The sequence below is a fragment of the Xylocopa sonorina genome, chromosome 14 (assembly GCF_050948175.1).
Source record: "Xylocopa sonorina isolate GNS202 chromosome 14, iyXylSono1_principal, whole genome shotgun sequence".
Classification (NCBI taxonomy): domain Eukaryota; kingdom Metazoa; phylum Arthropoda; class Insecta; order Hymenoptera; family Apidae; genus Xylocopa; species Xylocopa sonorina.
The window spans coordinates 3,842,676-3,859,111 of NC_135206.1; the positions used below are offsets into that span (position 1 = coordinate 3,842,676).

At 45.2% G+C, this 16,436-nt stretch overlaps 1 protein-coding gene across 1 annotated transcript in view; it reads right to left on the reverse strand.

Moving 5' to 3' along the window:
• LOC143430432 (rap1 GTPase-activating protein 1) overlaps nt 1-16,436 on the reverse strand; it is a 94,847-nt gene that overhangs the window by 77,326 nt on the left and 1,085 nt on the right. The gene's annotated exons all lie outside the window — the stretch shown is intronic.

Genomic DNA, 16,436 nt, shown 5'->3' on the forward strand with positions numbered 1-16,436 from the left:
AGAGAGAGAGAGAGAAAAATCTGTACAACCGCCAGACTCTGGCAAGATTTCTATTGCAACATTTACATTCAGCGAATGATCCACTTAAAGGAGTTGATCGGACAGCGGTGATTTATGCGGGAGCGTTCCGAGAACCGCGGCCTCGAGACATTTCAATTACGTTATCGCGCCAGAAACGGATGCCTCGATCCGCTGCTGGACACCTGACTATTCGTCGAAATTTTCGCGAGGAAACTGCTCGATTTTCTACCAACACGACTAAAAATACAGTAATCTAGCAACTCTAGAAATTAGTTTAGCTTATTTCAGAGCAATAACTGAGAGAAATATGGAGATATCAGCTCTCGTTTACTAACAAGAAATTTAATAACTATATCGTGCTCGTATCCGATCGATCGCGCGTTAATACGCAAAATAAATAAAAATAGCGGCTGCAATTAACGCGTTTGATAGCTAATCGCTCGATAAATCAGCCAATAAGGCTCAGTACACAGAGATACTCGAATTGAAATTTAATCAACGTTCGATCTCCTTTGAAATGGGATTACACGTCGCGACTCGTTCTCGATCTTCCTCCAGGAATGACACAATTCCGATAAAACGCGCCCTCTTATCCCGTTCTCGAGGCAGAGCTTCTCCTGGGATCGTATCCGATCGACGCAACGTCGAACTCGAAACCTGCACCCTTTCCTCTTTCCCTCGTTAACGAAATAAAAACTTGGTGAAACGCAAACGCGATGAAACGAGCCGCGTTCGACGTCCAAGAAGAAATTGAATTTCAGCCTAAAAGGGGCTAATGTATGTCAATATATTCAGCCCCCATTTTTCTCTCCCCCTCCGCGAACTGAAGACGAACGATCCGTCTTAAAGCCTCCCCAGCTTATCCGTCTGAATACATATTCCTGATCCTCCTCTCCAGGATAACCTCGAGCTCGAGAGAACCCTCCCCTTCCTCGACGAAGCTTATTCAAATTAACCAGCCGCGGAAGAATACAGTTTAATTGCGCGATAGGAAACTTCACGCTCGAAGTTTTGAACAAATAATTAAATTCCCCTTTTCTAGAGAATAGAAGCAAAAAAAGAAAAAAAGAAGGACGTTTAGTCGCGTTCTCTCTGGGCTCGCAATTTTCTCCAGGCACGTTTCCACTTGTTTGCTAAAAAGCGCGTACATCCGATTGGCAGCGAGGCGGTCTCCCGTGGTGTGCTGGTTTAATTAAAACGCGGTCGACCCTCGTGAATACCAGAAATCGCAGGCTGATCGTTTCGAAATCGCTGTGTTTCTTAACCATCGATCGAAGGGGGTAGGTTCGCAGTTAAAGGACTCGTTACTCGATCTCGCGATGCGTCGATGGTCCCGTTATCGTTCTCGATCGATTAACTCTATCGATGTGTTCGTTGGCTCGCGTAGCGGACACGGAAGAAGCTTTCTTATCCTTCCTTTTTCTAGGCGAGACTGCGAGGCTCGCATGGCGGCCGATCCCTGCGCTGGGACCAGCTCTGGAATGGTCTGCGCCCCTTCAGACACGCGGGAAACACTTGCCCCGCGTTTGCATACTCCTCTTCCCGTTTCGCCTTCTTCTCCTTCCCCGTTTTCCTTTCTCGATTTAATCGGATGCGCGACTAACGCAGCGGCGACGTCCCCGCCGCTCGCATCCCGCCGGAAGTCCGCAAGGCGTACCAGCGACGCTCAGGCACGACGCGTACGCCTTTTTTCCTCGCGCTCGCAGCGTCTCGCGCCTAACCGCGGCATTCGTCCCTTTTTACACGCGCCTCGAGCATTCCGTGACCGCGACAGATCCGTCCTCCCCTCTGACAGCCTCGACTTCCGATTTACGCGACGATCAGCGCGAGAAAAGGACGCGACAGGACGCCAGGGACCAAGAGGGAAGCTCTGAGCTTCGCACCTCGCGAATCACGCTCCTCGAAGGGGCACGATTATATCGTTAACGATGCGGTAATTACCGCGAGCCGAGTGACTCGTTACGGTCGCGTGAAATGCGATTTTTCCAGTCCCGCGGTGGTATCCGCTCGAGTATCTCGCTGCTCTACAGATTAACCTAGTACGCTACATCGGTCGACGCTAATTAGTTGTCGTTCAAGCAATTACGAGCAACTGGCTGATAACATTGTTCGCCAGCTGGCAGGTCAATTGGCCACGATACGTCGAGGGCTCCATCGTTCTCGTGCGCGTGGAGGATCCTTCGAATAAGATGCTCTCTCGATCGACAGGTTCGTCCAGCTTCTGATAGTCTTCCACACTCGATCGAAGGTTCGTTCGATCGATGTGCGCCTTCTCTGCGATCGACGCGATCGTTTCAAGTCGAGTTTATCGGCTCTCGAATACTATCTCGAGCGTTTCCGTCGTTGAAACCGCGTATGCATCGAGCTTCCGCCTTACTCACTGCCGATTCCTGGATCTTTGTCCGTCGCGCGGAACGATGGAGCCTTCAGAGCCGAGTTTCCACGAATTTCTACCATATCCGTCGAATTACTCACGTCTGGTATCTGAATCTTTGTTTACCACTGCGCGAAACGATCGAGGGAACCGCGATTGCTCGAAACCAGTGTCACTGCGCGTCCCTCGCGATTCTACTCGATCCGCGACAGCTTCCACGATCGTTTCCGGCCAGGCACCGCACACCTGCGCAGACTTCCGTGCCAGCCACTGTATCCATTCCTCGATCTTTGTTTACCAATCGAAACACGACGATCGAACGTTTCGCTGAAGCTCGCGACAGTTTCTCGCGCGAGCAACACCGATCGACGGTTTCCGGCGGGTCTGCGCGCGACGATCGATCGATCGACCGTTCCTCGAGATTGACGCGCGAGTCTGCGCTCGATCGGCACGCGCTACTCGACCTGACAACGGATCGAAGCGCCGTAGGACTGTTTTAGTGCCCGCTCGATGCATCGCCAGTGGCGGTCCCGCTCCCTTCTCTCGATCCTCCGACACGGTGCGCTCTCTTCTCTCTTTTCCGCTCGCCTCCCGTCTGACAGAGCCGCAGGCTCGACAGAGGGACACGAAAGTGGGAAAGAGTCGAGAGAGAGAGACACTCTCGAGTGGAGGGAACGCGCGAAACGTGGATCGGTTTAACCGCTTGTAAAGGCCCCTCTGCTACCAGCGAGCGTAGACCCGCAGCCACACGCTCGTACGCCTGATGGAAAGTGGATTCGTCGACGAGGGCAATTTGCGACGACGATAACCGTCGAAGACGAATCGAGCGCGAAATCTAACGCTCGACGCGAGTGTTACCAGCGATTTAAATCAGAATCGTCGATTAATTACTGTATTGGAGGATTGTTTGACTTCAGCGAAATTCTGAAAGTCGATTAACCGTTTTTACTGGTTTTCACTATAAATTATACATTTCACGGGCTGCACGAGTCACGCGGAAGCGGGAGTTTCTAGCGCCTCGTTTCTAGGTGAAAACGAGTAGGGAAAAGCTACTTGTAACAAAAAATTGACGCGTTTAAAGAGCTCTGTTCGTTACATTTTGTTACTTTAAGTGAAACGTGTCTATCCAACGCGCGATTCTTTCACCCTCAACCCCTTCGCGGTTCTCGTCCGCCATTATCCACCCTCAAAGCGTCACCTACGCTCTGACTTTCGCCCTGAAGAGAAGGTAAACAGACAAGAGCAGAGGCTCGAAACCCCAGCGAGCAGAAAATACGACTCGATTCAATGGAACGCGAGTTTTCGCTCCATATTATTCGTTCCTCCTCTTTAACGCAGAAGAAGTGGTACCTACTTTCCGCGTTCCCGCGGGTATCGGCCAGCCTGGACCCGTACAAGTATCGTTCTTTGCGTCTGCCAGTCGAGAGCCCCTGAAAGGGGCCTCTGGCGGAATTATTCAACCTGGAAATTAACGAAGCTCTTGCTCTTCTTCAACTTCTCTCTAATATCCTTCCATACTCTCTATCTCTCATCCATTTAAAGATATTCGAACGAACCCAATGGGTCAAACAATTGACGGAAGCTCGAAGAATCTGTGCATGAAATAACCGCACAAACTGGAACGCATTCCTCATCATCAACAAGGGAAGCCAGCCTGGACTCGTGCAAGTATCGTTCTTTGCGTCTGCCAGTCGAGAGCCCCTAAAAGAGGCCTCTGACGGAATTATTCAACCTGGAAATTAACGAAACTCTTGCTCTTCTTCAACTTCACTGTAATATCCTTCCATGGCCTTTATCTTTTGTCCATTTAAAGATGTTCGAGCAAACCCAATGACGGAAGCTCGAAGAATCTGTGTATGAAATAACCACACAAAGTGGAACGCATTCCTCATCGTCAACGAGGGAGTCCACCGCGTCGAAAGAAGCGGTTAACCCCTGACGCGTCCGCGGACACGCGCTACCTCGAGGATTTCGGTTCTCCAGAAATTCATCGCCACAGGCGACGGTCCTCCTCTTTCAGCCCTCGAGCGGCGGCGATCTTCCTCCTCCTCGGTTTCACCCTTTTTTCTCTCCGCTAGTCCCCTCGCGTCTCGTTCCTGGGGGGACTCGTGAGACCGTGGGGGCCTGTGGCGTCTGCAGGGGCGACCAACACGGTGGTATCGCATATTTATGGTGGACGCGCGGTACCCACACGGCTCGCTGCGGAATCTGTACTAACCGCGTCAACGTTCATTGAATATAAATGGCCTGCTCTGCGCGATTAACCATCCCATAACCCCATTGGCTCGACAAGGATCCTGCCTCTTTCGTTGACGGATCTGACGTCGAGCGGCTCGAAATAATGGTATTTATGCGCGTTGGATGAAAAATTAGCCTCGATGGGAAAGTCTGTCTTTAGTTCTGTCCTCGATTAGTTTCTGACTGCCATCATCGCGCGACGGCTTCATTTCGGGGCGAGTGCTTCGCGATGGTTTATTTATCGACGTGTAATTTCGTGCGTTCGAAGATCGCGCGTTTTTTTGGGGCTTCTAGCGGTTGTTCGATGGATTTGGGTGACTCTTCTGTGGATCGTGTCGATGGAAACGTCGCGACGATTGAATTAACACTCTGAAATTAGAAATGGAATGTTGCTTCGATGATTACACGGAGAATATTCCGTGGAAGCGTTTCAGGAACCGTCTTATGACCAAAACCAGTCGACATCTGGCCACGTCGTCGACGAATTCGAAGAAGAATGCAGCCACCATGCACCGGAGATGCCAAAAGCCATAATCATAAACCCATAAACATCTCGTTCGTATTGATCGCGTTGGTATACACTGTAGAACCGAAAGAAATCATCGTGGCTCACATTTTACATTTTATAAAATGTCGAACAACATTAACGCTTGGTAACAATCGACCAACACTTTCTCTCGCGAAGCGTCAGTTTTTTACTGCTGGACGAATTAAAAAAAAAGGGTCGAGAGCTAGGAAAATTCGCAGAGGTGTCCACTTTTTCGAAAACTCACTCCAAATGTAGGACGCGCGTGTAAATGATGCAGAGTGACACGTCGCGTTTCAAAGGGAAACGGTGGCACGCTGGACGCTTCCTGGCGAACATTTTTCGGAAACTTCGCGGAACAACGTTTCAGAACAGCGAACTTTTTAATTTTCGTCGATCTGCGTGCGCTGGTTGAACTACTTTCGAGCACTTTTTCCTGAATTCCACGAAACTGTGGACCAACCATAGAATGTTTCCAATTAATACGCTGCTTCGTTTTACTCTGGCAATAGTGCAAGAAAGAAAAGCGTTGAAAATGGAAGAAAAACTTGACTCAGCTTTCTCGAAAGCGACACGACGCGATATTCGTAAAAAAGGATCGTTTCTTTGGAAGATGGCGGTCAAACGGGACCAAGGAAACCACTGTCCCATCCAGAAACATCGCGATAACCGCGTAATTCAGACAAATGTCCTCGAAATACAATCATTAATAAGGTTTCTTGCGGTCATTAAAAGAAACCATTAAATTCCATCGTCGCGGGGTAATAAAATTTGCAGCCACTCGCGAGGCAGAGATATTAATCGAAGCCACTTGGTGCCTCATCGGAAAAAAGATCGCAGCTGTCGCTAAACCAATAGAAGAACTGACTCAGTCAGTTTCTTTCGAGAAAGGAGATAATTCATGCGGCTCTGTCGCGAAACTCTCTCAACCAGAGACGAGTCGAGTTCGTCCGCTGCCAGTTGTAAAATTCATAATGCAATCGAGCATAAAAGCAACGCGATTGTTTAACCGTCGACTAGAACCCTGCACAGGCTCACAATTACCAACGATCTTCAAATTACTTCTCTGTCGCCCCTTCGATCGCCTCTAAATTCGTCGTAAAAAACAATTCTCTATACACGCGACACGGAAACGTAAAGAACGAGGTGGTTATCTGAAAGCAGTCGCAATCACTGTGACTGTGTGCATGCGTGCAACGAACAATCGTATCGCTTGGAAGCGTGTCGAAAGTACAGGAAGTTCTCGAAGCCTTGAAAGTGTTGATAAGTTCGAAAGCCACGGCTACGTCGCCTCGAATCAAGGTAAATACGCGACGAGAACAGCTGAGGAGAGGACGTTGGGCAAGCGATGACGATCGAGAACGAGCGTAGGAGAAAGGCTGACTTTCAAACCTCCACGATTTGTCAGAGAACTTTCAAGATTTCGATTGCTTCTTGGAATCTGAGATCGTCTTGACTTCTGAAAATCCATCGACTAGCTTAAAAGGGACCATCATACTCTCTGAAACATAATTTAGTAACCCAAAATCGTGGTCGATTAACAAAGTAAACGTATCGCGATCGACGCGTGCAAGCGATGTTACGCGAGATTCAATTATCGCTCGCGTCTCGTTTGCATTTCGCGTTACAAGACCCCTCGCGGTTGGGATTCTTGTAATTAGTATTTACAGGACACGCGAGGCGTGCGCGATGAGAGGTGTACACCTTGACTCAATCAGAGATCGGAACACGACGATACAGGCTGGGTACAGCCGTTTGATTGGAAGTAATGAATCCCTCTCGATGGCGCTAGTTGTTACGCGTCTTCGATGCCTTATTGTTCTTGCAACGAGCTGCGTGCAAGTCCATCGAGGCTTCCTGTGGTGTGCGAATATTCCCAAAGATTCCATCCACCAGAAATTATTTATTTAAACCCAATACGAATAATTATTTTGCTATTTGGAAGATCGAGTTGTGCTTTCGTGGAAATTAGTCGATAGAAGGTATTAGTCGATTGGAAAAAAATCGTCTGTGATTCTGCGAGAGTCCATCGAGGCTTCCCATGGTGCGCGAATATTTCTAAAGACTTCTTCCACCAGAAACTATTTATTTAAAACCAGTACGAATAATTATTTTGCTAATTAGAAGCTTGAGTTGTGCTTTCATGGAAATTAGTCGATAGAAGGTATTAGTCGATTGGAAAAAATGGTCTGTGATTTGAAGAAGAGCGTCTCGTTCGCCTAATCACAGTTTACACGAAGAGACCAATGGTATCACAGAAGAAAAAACAAACCAACGGCCTTTCGCAACGTGCGCGCCACGTTCTTCCAATCTCGAGTCAACAGAAACGAAGGTACGAATATTTGTTTGCGGTAGATTCCCCCGGGGGAAGCCATCCAGAGATAACGAGGGAGGAAGTTCCGCTACCCGCGTATACGAGCGACATTTCTTTGCCCTCGCGAGGAGGAACAGATAAAGCGGCCATGCTGCGGAAGAAACTTTAGTACGTTACAAACGCTTCCGTTTTTTTATGCCTCGCGTCGTATTCTTGTCGTGACGTCAACCTTTTATACTTCACTCGTGTCTATATAGAAATTGGAATTTTCTTTCTTTTTATTTTCGTTGGTCTTTCGAATGTTTCGAGAGTAACAGTGGACGCGAGATTAGTAGTTGTTCAAGGTAGCTCGATGTTTCTTATCTGACGAACACCTAGCGGCCCTGCCAAGACCCCACGGGAGCATTATCTGGAGAAGCCATAAATGGTTACCTCCCACCTCGTACAAATCTCCGCGTTTAACCCTTTTTCTTGTTTGCGCAACGCACGCACACACAGTGGCTACGGTTTTTTTCCAACGTGCACGAGGCACCCTCGTGCATCCTACGAGAAGATCTCTATCTGGACCCGTGGATCGAGAGATCACCCACGGTCCTTTACTAAGACACTGCGCGTTTCATCGACCACGATTCGATCACTGTTTCTCAGCAAAAAATATCTACCTACGATTCGTGACTGTTTATGCGAGAATTATTTCGTTTCTGGCCTCTCGAATTTCTGTAGCTGATGATACCAGTTTATATCGATCCTCACAGCGTTCTATGAAAGGGTTAGTACCCATAATCCTCTCGATATCCTCGCATCGACGTGTCTGGATCATTAATTAAATTGATACACCCTAAGTCGAATCGAGAGGAGGATGGCTCGCGATTGGGGGTGGTTTCGCGGTCGAAATCGAGCCGCGCGCAACCCTTTCGCAGTGGAACAGCAGGGCGGAAAGAATGGATTCGTTTCGGACGATTCAATTACCAGCGCAAGGGTGGCTGCGAGCGCTCGAACAGGGGGTGAAAAAAACGGGGGGACCACTGGGTGAAACGGGGATGCGCATTTCGACTAGAATAGTCAATTACGGGCGCGTGGCTCGCGCTTTTCTTTCCTCCTGGCAATCTCGCCAGGCATTGTGCACGCGAAATTTACCGGAATTATCTCGCTCCCTCCGCCTCTGACGGCGACCATTAATCATTCGCTGAAAGCTGCGAGTGTCCTTGAACCGCGTGCCCCGCCGCGTTCATCGATTCACGATTAAAAAACAGAGAAAATCGAGGAACCTCGCAGGAACGGAGGGTATCGATTTCGAGACTGAAGAACCGTCGATCCACGGATTTCTACCTTTATTTTTTTTACCACACGCTCGATGATGTTCGAAGGGGGTAATCTGGAAGCGATGGTGGAGGGCAGTGCTTCTGTTGCTTTTTAGCTAGCGAGAATTGTGAGAAAGAGGAAATATTTTAATCTTTGAGCGCTAGGTAGCTCGACGTTAAGTCTGAGCCATGAACTGTCCACTTCGTATGAAAAAGCCTACCATGAGGTGCGTAGTTTTTTATGAAAAATCGCGTTTATGGGGTTAATGGAAGGTTCTTGGTGCTTAGATGTCCAATTGATAAATTAATTCTGTTTCTGTCGTTGCAACAAGTTCATAGAAACCACCCCATGTGTGCAACGTCGACAAGCGAAGGACTGTTCGCGAACGAAAGGACAGAAATGGATGAAAGGAAAATTATACGATGGAAAGCCAGCGACTCGATTTTAACGAACTAAGATCCAAGCACGAATTCAATGTTACCGCGGTGAATTCAGTTGAGTAAAGGTCGGCATAATGAGCTTCTAATGAGAGCACGTTAAACAGAGTCGAGGCTCTACGATAATAAATCGAGTTCTGAACGTAGAATTTTTCTAATGGGGCTATTAAAGTAAACGATACGCGTGCCGTTTTCGTATATTCGATGCACATTTGCTTCTCTGCGATCAATTAATTAAGGGAATACGGTTACGAGGGCTCGTCAACTTTTTCCACGACCACCAAGCGTATATTTAATTATACTAAAAAAAAACGAATACTTAAGCGAGATTATAATGCAATTGTAGAGAACAGGATATCCGATTTTCATTTAGAGACACAGTTTCAATTCCACAATCGATGAACAACGCGTTAATCAAATGTCTTATCCCGCGCGACCCAATTCGAGGAAATTAACATTTAATTCACGTTCCCCGCGCAATAACGCCATAAAAGGCAGCGAAGAGTCCCGCTTGAAATGCTGCGTTACTTGAAAACCCAGCTCTCATCCCTAATGAAAGGTTTAATTAAAATTCCAATAGCGAATGGATTCGATTTCATCGGCTGGAAAACATAAATGCACCGTCGCCTGTAATTACTCGCGCGACGATCACATTACGATTCATTTCGATTTCGTGACGAATCACGATCCCCACCCCCATCGCTGATTTCAAAAACCAGCCCTCTGTTCTTCGAAATTTAGCGAACTGTCGAGCGAAAAGTCGCGATTGTCGAGTAATAAAAATGCGATAGAAATTATTCGAACGCGCGACGAGTGAAGAGAATAATGGCAACTTTAATAAAAGCTTAACATCCACTTCAGAAATCGATTTTCGCCAGGAAGTCGAGCTCTGATTGGTTTCGCGCCAACCCCTTCGATCGAACGTGGCTCAACGACGAACGTAGAACTAAATTATTAAAGGGACTAATTATTAACGGTCCATTCACTTCTGAAGGCAATCGAATAATTGTATTTTCCATTCTACAATCTTGTCGATTCGATTTTTTAACGAAAGAGACAAAGTATTATCAAATATTCCTTTCAAACTCAAGTCACAAATATTTATTCTTCCTACGAAGTCCAATTAACCATTCACGATCGATTCATTAATAATCATGACTTCTGATCAGCTGTATTATTCCAGCATACAAACCCTCTGTCGTTTCCCTTCGTTAACCCAAATTTAAACCAGGAAATAGCCGAAGAAATTGAATAATTAAAGGTCTCAAAGGAAAGTGGAGATATCGATAGCGTTCGTCGAATTATCAGGCGATAGTTTGTTAATTACAAGACGGAAACGTGCCCAGCGATAACTGTATCGCGGTTTCTTTCGTTCGAGACGAAATTCCCGGGAAACTACTTCCTGACTCGGCCACGCTACCATCTACGAAGCGAAATCGCACGGCTGGGACGATCCTCCGCGGGATTCTCGGACGATTCCTGAAGCATGCGATTCCTGAAAAAGAGAGGACGAGATCCGCTCGCGATGGCGCGCGGCTGTGGCTCGCGATGCTTCGAGAGAGAAAGAGAGAGAAAGAGAGTGGACGCGATGCATTTACCTAGGACGAGGAGCAGAGGATCAAAGGTGTCACGGTGCAACCACACCTGACGCTCCCCATGGATTCGCCTTTTTCTCCCTTGCTCGTGGAAGCCATGGCGATGCACGCGAGCCAAATCGAATTTCCGAGCTGTCCCTTAATCCTGACGAACCCCACCTGCGACCCAGTTCCAGGATTCATACCCTGCGGGGCACGCGATCAAACGCAAACGTTTGCAGCGGAAATTCATACCCTTTCGATAAGATACTCGAGTTTGGGGTTTGAAATTGTCGCGAGAGGGGTTTTCAGTAATCTTTAAATACCAAAGATGAAAATCTTTGCATGGAAGTATCCATTTCTGATTTGAGTCACGAGTCATTGCTTCGTCCAAGCGATTTACGTCCACGAAATTTGATTTTGTGAGGTTTTCAGCTATTTTCGAATACCAAAGATCAAAATCTTTGCATGGAAGCACCTTTCTCTAATTTAAACTCCGAGTCGCAGCTTTGTCCAAGTGATTTACGTCCACGACATTCGATTTTATGAAGTTTTCAGTAATTTTTAAATCTCTCTAATTTAAATCACGAGTTAGTGCTTCGTCCAAGCGGCTTACGTCCACGAAATTCGATTTGACGAGGTTTTCAGTAATTTTCAAATAGTAAAGATCAAAATCTTAGCATTGAAGCATCTTTCTCTAATTTGAGTCACGAGTTACTGCTTCATCGAAGCGATTCAGTCCACGAAATTCGATTTGCCTTGTCGAGGAAGTCGAAGGAGACCACAGTCACCGCGAGACCCGGGGAGAACTCGATTCAACGCGAAAACAAACGTAGCCACCCCATCCCAGCTTCCGTTTCCGGGGCTGAGTCAAGGTCATCCCCTGTTCCGGCATCAGATTGGCCCAGTTATTGGCACCAATTGCATAATCTCCCGCGTTACCTCCTAGCAAAACTAATTTATTACTCAACGATCATCTCCGCTCGAGCGATCGACTATCGCCAGCGTGGAATGAGGATGTCCTCCGCATCGAGGTACTCGCGACCCCCTCGATTATGTAAAAGAATTACTCCTCTCTCTTTCTCTCTCTCTCTCTCTCTCTCTCTCTTCTCTCTCTGTGCGTACAAATATTAAACGAGAGAGCGTCTCTTCTCCCTCTGTGCGTAGAAATATTAAACGAGAGAGCGTCAGTGGCCACGTATCGCACGCAAAAGAATGATTCCTCTCTCTCTCTTCTCTCTCTGTGCGTACAAATATTAAACGAGAGAGCGTCTCTTCTCTCTCTTCTCTCTCTCTCTCTCTCTCTCTCTCTCTGTGCATAGAAATATTAAACGAGAGAGCGTCAATGAACGAGTGTCGAGGAGCGGCCATCGAAGGGGTTGGAAGCTCTGGCTACGCTCGACGACCAATTTCAAACTATTTCCATAGAATTACTTGATGATTAAACTGGGTCAAGTTATTCTGCAACGCGTAGCCATCAGTTGAAAATTGTTCGCCCAGTTCGAACGTTGTTTTGTGTGGGATTGATCGGTTTCAATTGATGGCTCTCGTTCGCGATTAGGGGATGAAGTTCTTGCTGAACATTCTCAAAGTATTTTTAGCATTTACTCCATCTATATCGTCTAGAAAAGTATTTCTCATTAACGTTAGTTGCTTTTATCCGTCAGTGTGTTTTATTAATGGAAAAATCGCGATTAAAACTTGCGAGAGGGGAGAAAAATGGGGTTCGACTAAAAATACAGGAAATATATCGAGGAACATCGATCGCGCGACTGAATAATCGAAAACTGAAAGAGATTCGACGTTGGAATTATCAGTTTCCCGATAAAAAAAAAAATAGAAGAAAGTGGTATTCCACTCCACCCAAAATCAATAAAACGAGAATTTCCCAAGCGTATATCACTGACACTTTTATCGAAGTTTTAATAAATGAATGCTCTGGCGTGTTCCCCTCGCGCTGAGCCTATCATCGCTATCAGTAACCAAATATATTCAACGCGCAGCGTTGCAGCAAGCATTTCGAGAGAGCCTCGCGGCTGATCAAACGCGATTCCAAAGAGAAGCGAAGTCGCCACTGGCGCACCTGGTCGCTCGAGGCCTCCTCTGACTCCTCTCGAAGGAATTAGCCGCGGCAATTGTACAGTTTTCGTGTTTCACTCGGCTTCAGAGGCTCCCCTCGAAGACGCTGGAATAAGCTCCCACCCAGCAGCCCCTCATATTTATTCAGCGAGCTCAGGAAACTACCCTGAAAGCGTTTACATATCAATCGTCGAACAAGAGACAGAATTGCGGCCCCAGTTCCAAACTTCCGTCGATTCTTTACTGTTTTCTCGACTTCCTCTTTAACGAGCGCCATTGTTGCGCCAGTTGCACGCACCGTGGATTAATATCCATCGATTTCTTCGATCCCTCGTCTTTTTCTTGTGCTATGATGCGAGTATCGTGAAATGGAGGTTCGCTAACGCGAAATTTCCTCCCCTTTTTAATGCTCGCTGGTCCAATGGGCAATGGTTTCGTCGTAAACTCGCTGTTGACCCATTTCCAGGATTGTTTGCCTGGATCAGGCAACAAACACGAGGCTGCAGGGGTGGCCAGTCGAACCAAAGACGCGATTTACCTTGCGAGCACTTTCGAAAAGTGGAGATCGACGATTGAAAACGAAGTCGCGGACATTTCCTGTGGCGAGACCAACGATTTATCCGCTGGACGAGTCCAGAGGGGGTCGCACTCGAGTGCAGCGGCCGCCATTTCGAAGACGCGCCTTCCACGGACGTGACCCAAAGGGATTTGGGTCGCGGAATATGGGGCGCAGCCTTAATCGCTGCGGGAATAAACCGCCCCAGGAAATGCTCGCTGTTTCCGTCTCCTCGAAACGATGAGAGCAGCGTTATCGAAGATTTTTCGATGCGTTTTGCTAATTTTTTGGTGCAATTGCACCTGTGAGGGACTTTAAGATGGATCGCACTGTCTCCAGCCACGATAAGAGCAGCGTTATCGAAGCGTTTTGCTAATTTTTCGCTGGAATTGCATCTGTGAGGGACTTTAAGATGGATCGAACAGTCTCCAGCAATGATAAGAGCAGCGTTTTGCTACTTTTTCACTGGAATTGCATCTGTGAGGGACTCTAAGATGGATTGCGCAGTCTCCAGCAACGATAAGAGCAGCGTTATCGAAGGTTCATCGATGCATTTTGCTAATTCATCACTGGAATTGCATCTGCGAGGGACTTTAAGATGGTTCGCGTAGGAGTTTCATCAAGAGGGACAGCCTTTGCAAGGATATCTTCAAGAGGAGGCGTCGCGCACCCCCTGGACGTGCTACCAATTAGATTTTAAGGCGTTTATATTATTAATTAAGTTCTTTTATGTATTAATATTAAACTTATTATTGTATTATTATATTATACTTAGTTGTAAGTGCGTTAGCAATATATTTATTGTATCGTGAGAGCAAAAACCATTGTATTATAAGTGTATGAAGTGTATACCATTGTATTATAGGTGTATGAAGTCTGTACTATTGTAAAATCGAATGTAATTGTAATTTAATGTATATTTTATTAATTATTATGAATAAATTAATGGTTTAAACAGAATACAATGGTGTTTTGAGTACCCTGTAAGCCTAGAAAGCTCCTAGAAAGACCAATCCTGATCCTTAAACGAGGAAAGACTCGTAAAAAATGGCCCTGGGCCCAATTAAACTAGTTGTAAGATAGAATTTTGGCGCCTTCGTTCGGTAAATCCATGGTGAATGACGTCACTTCCGGTTATTGCCAAAATTCCAAGAACTCTCGATGACGTCACTTCCGGTTCCACTTTGCGAATTGCGGCTTTCAAAGTCGAAAATTCTGCTATTACGTAATATTACGTAATATTACGTAATGTTACGTAATATTACGTCATAGTAACTTTTGCAATTTCATTTTCAAAAGTCAGAAATCGGCTATTACGTAATATTACGTAATATTACGTAATATTACGTAACATTACGTAACATTACGTAATCGCAAATTTTCGATTTTCATTTTCGAAAGTCAGAAATTGGCTATTACGTAACATTACGTAATATAACGTAATATTACGTAACATTACGTAATCGCAAATTTTCGATTTTCATTTTCGAAAGTCAGAAATTGGCTATTACGTAATATTACGTAATATTACGTAACATTACGTAATATTACGTAACATTACGTAATCGCAAATTTTCGACTTTCATTTTCAAAAGTTAGAAATTTGCGATTACGTAATATTACGTAACATTACGTAATATTACGTAATATTACGTAATAGCAAAATTTTCGACTTTGAAATTCAGATTTTGGCAAAGGGGACCATGATGACGTCACAACAGCTAAGTAATGACGTCACTTCTTGGAAATGACGTCATCGGGGATTCCTGGAATTTTGGCGATTCCCGGAAATGACGTCATTTTCCAAGAATTCTCGAACGAAAGCATCAGTATTGAGACTTAGAAATAATTCATCTTGGTTCAGGACTATTTTTTACGAGTTTCTTCTCGTTTAAGGATTGGGATTGGCTATTCTAGGAGTGTTGCACTTGGATAACAATGATAACACGTATTTAAGGCAGTTTAAATAGTTAATTTATTCATAATAATTAATAAGACATACAATACATTACAATTATACTTGTTTTACAATGATATTTTACAATTATAGTAAACTTACTTTACAATTAAACTTATTTTACAATGATATTTTACAATTAAAGTAAACTTACTCTACAGTTAAACTTGTTTTACAATGGTATTTTACAATTAAAGTAAACTTACTTTACAATTATACTTATTTTACAATGATATTACTTAATACTAAGGCTCTCACATTCGCTATACAATAAATACGTAACTAATTGACTTATAACTAAATGGTGTATATAATACGGTAATAGTTTTAATATTAACACATAAAAGTACTTAATTAATAATATAAACGACTTAAAAACTAATTTGTGACGCATCCAAAGTGTAGGCGATGTATCCTCTTGAAGATATCGATGCACTGACTCCTCTTCTTATAAAAATCTGATGATCCTGCGAATAACATCCTGGTTTGTACTCCAAAACTTCAAACTTCTCGAATATAATGTTGTACACCACTTGTCGATTGATTTTATGTCGATTTTATGTCCACTGGTTCCATGGAATACCCTGTGACTCCTTCACCTTCCACTTTTGGGTCGATTGCACTCGTTAACCATTGGCCATTGCCAATAAAAAAAAAATACGTGTCCAATATTTTCACCTGTTCTACAAGTGTACCAAGTTTCAGTAAAATCGATGGCAGATATACTTGCGAATCAGTACACCAAGTATTAATAGCAGTATGGCACTTATCCCTCGAAATTTTATTCATCTGTGCTGGTGAAACACTCTTAAAAATACGTGGCATACGAAAATATCCTTGCGAAAATATCCAAAGCATTTGGGCTCTCAATTTACCTGCAGGATTTGGACAGGACTTAAAAAAATATACGAGACATTGATTTGGAGATAGCTAAAATTGTTTGTACGTCCTGGAGATACATACAGGAGAGGGACACTGTTGGATCTATCGCAGGGGATGCTTCACGATCGACAAACGTGATTATTATCACAGATAAAAGTACAATAGAGGCACTAGAG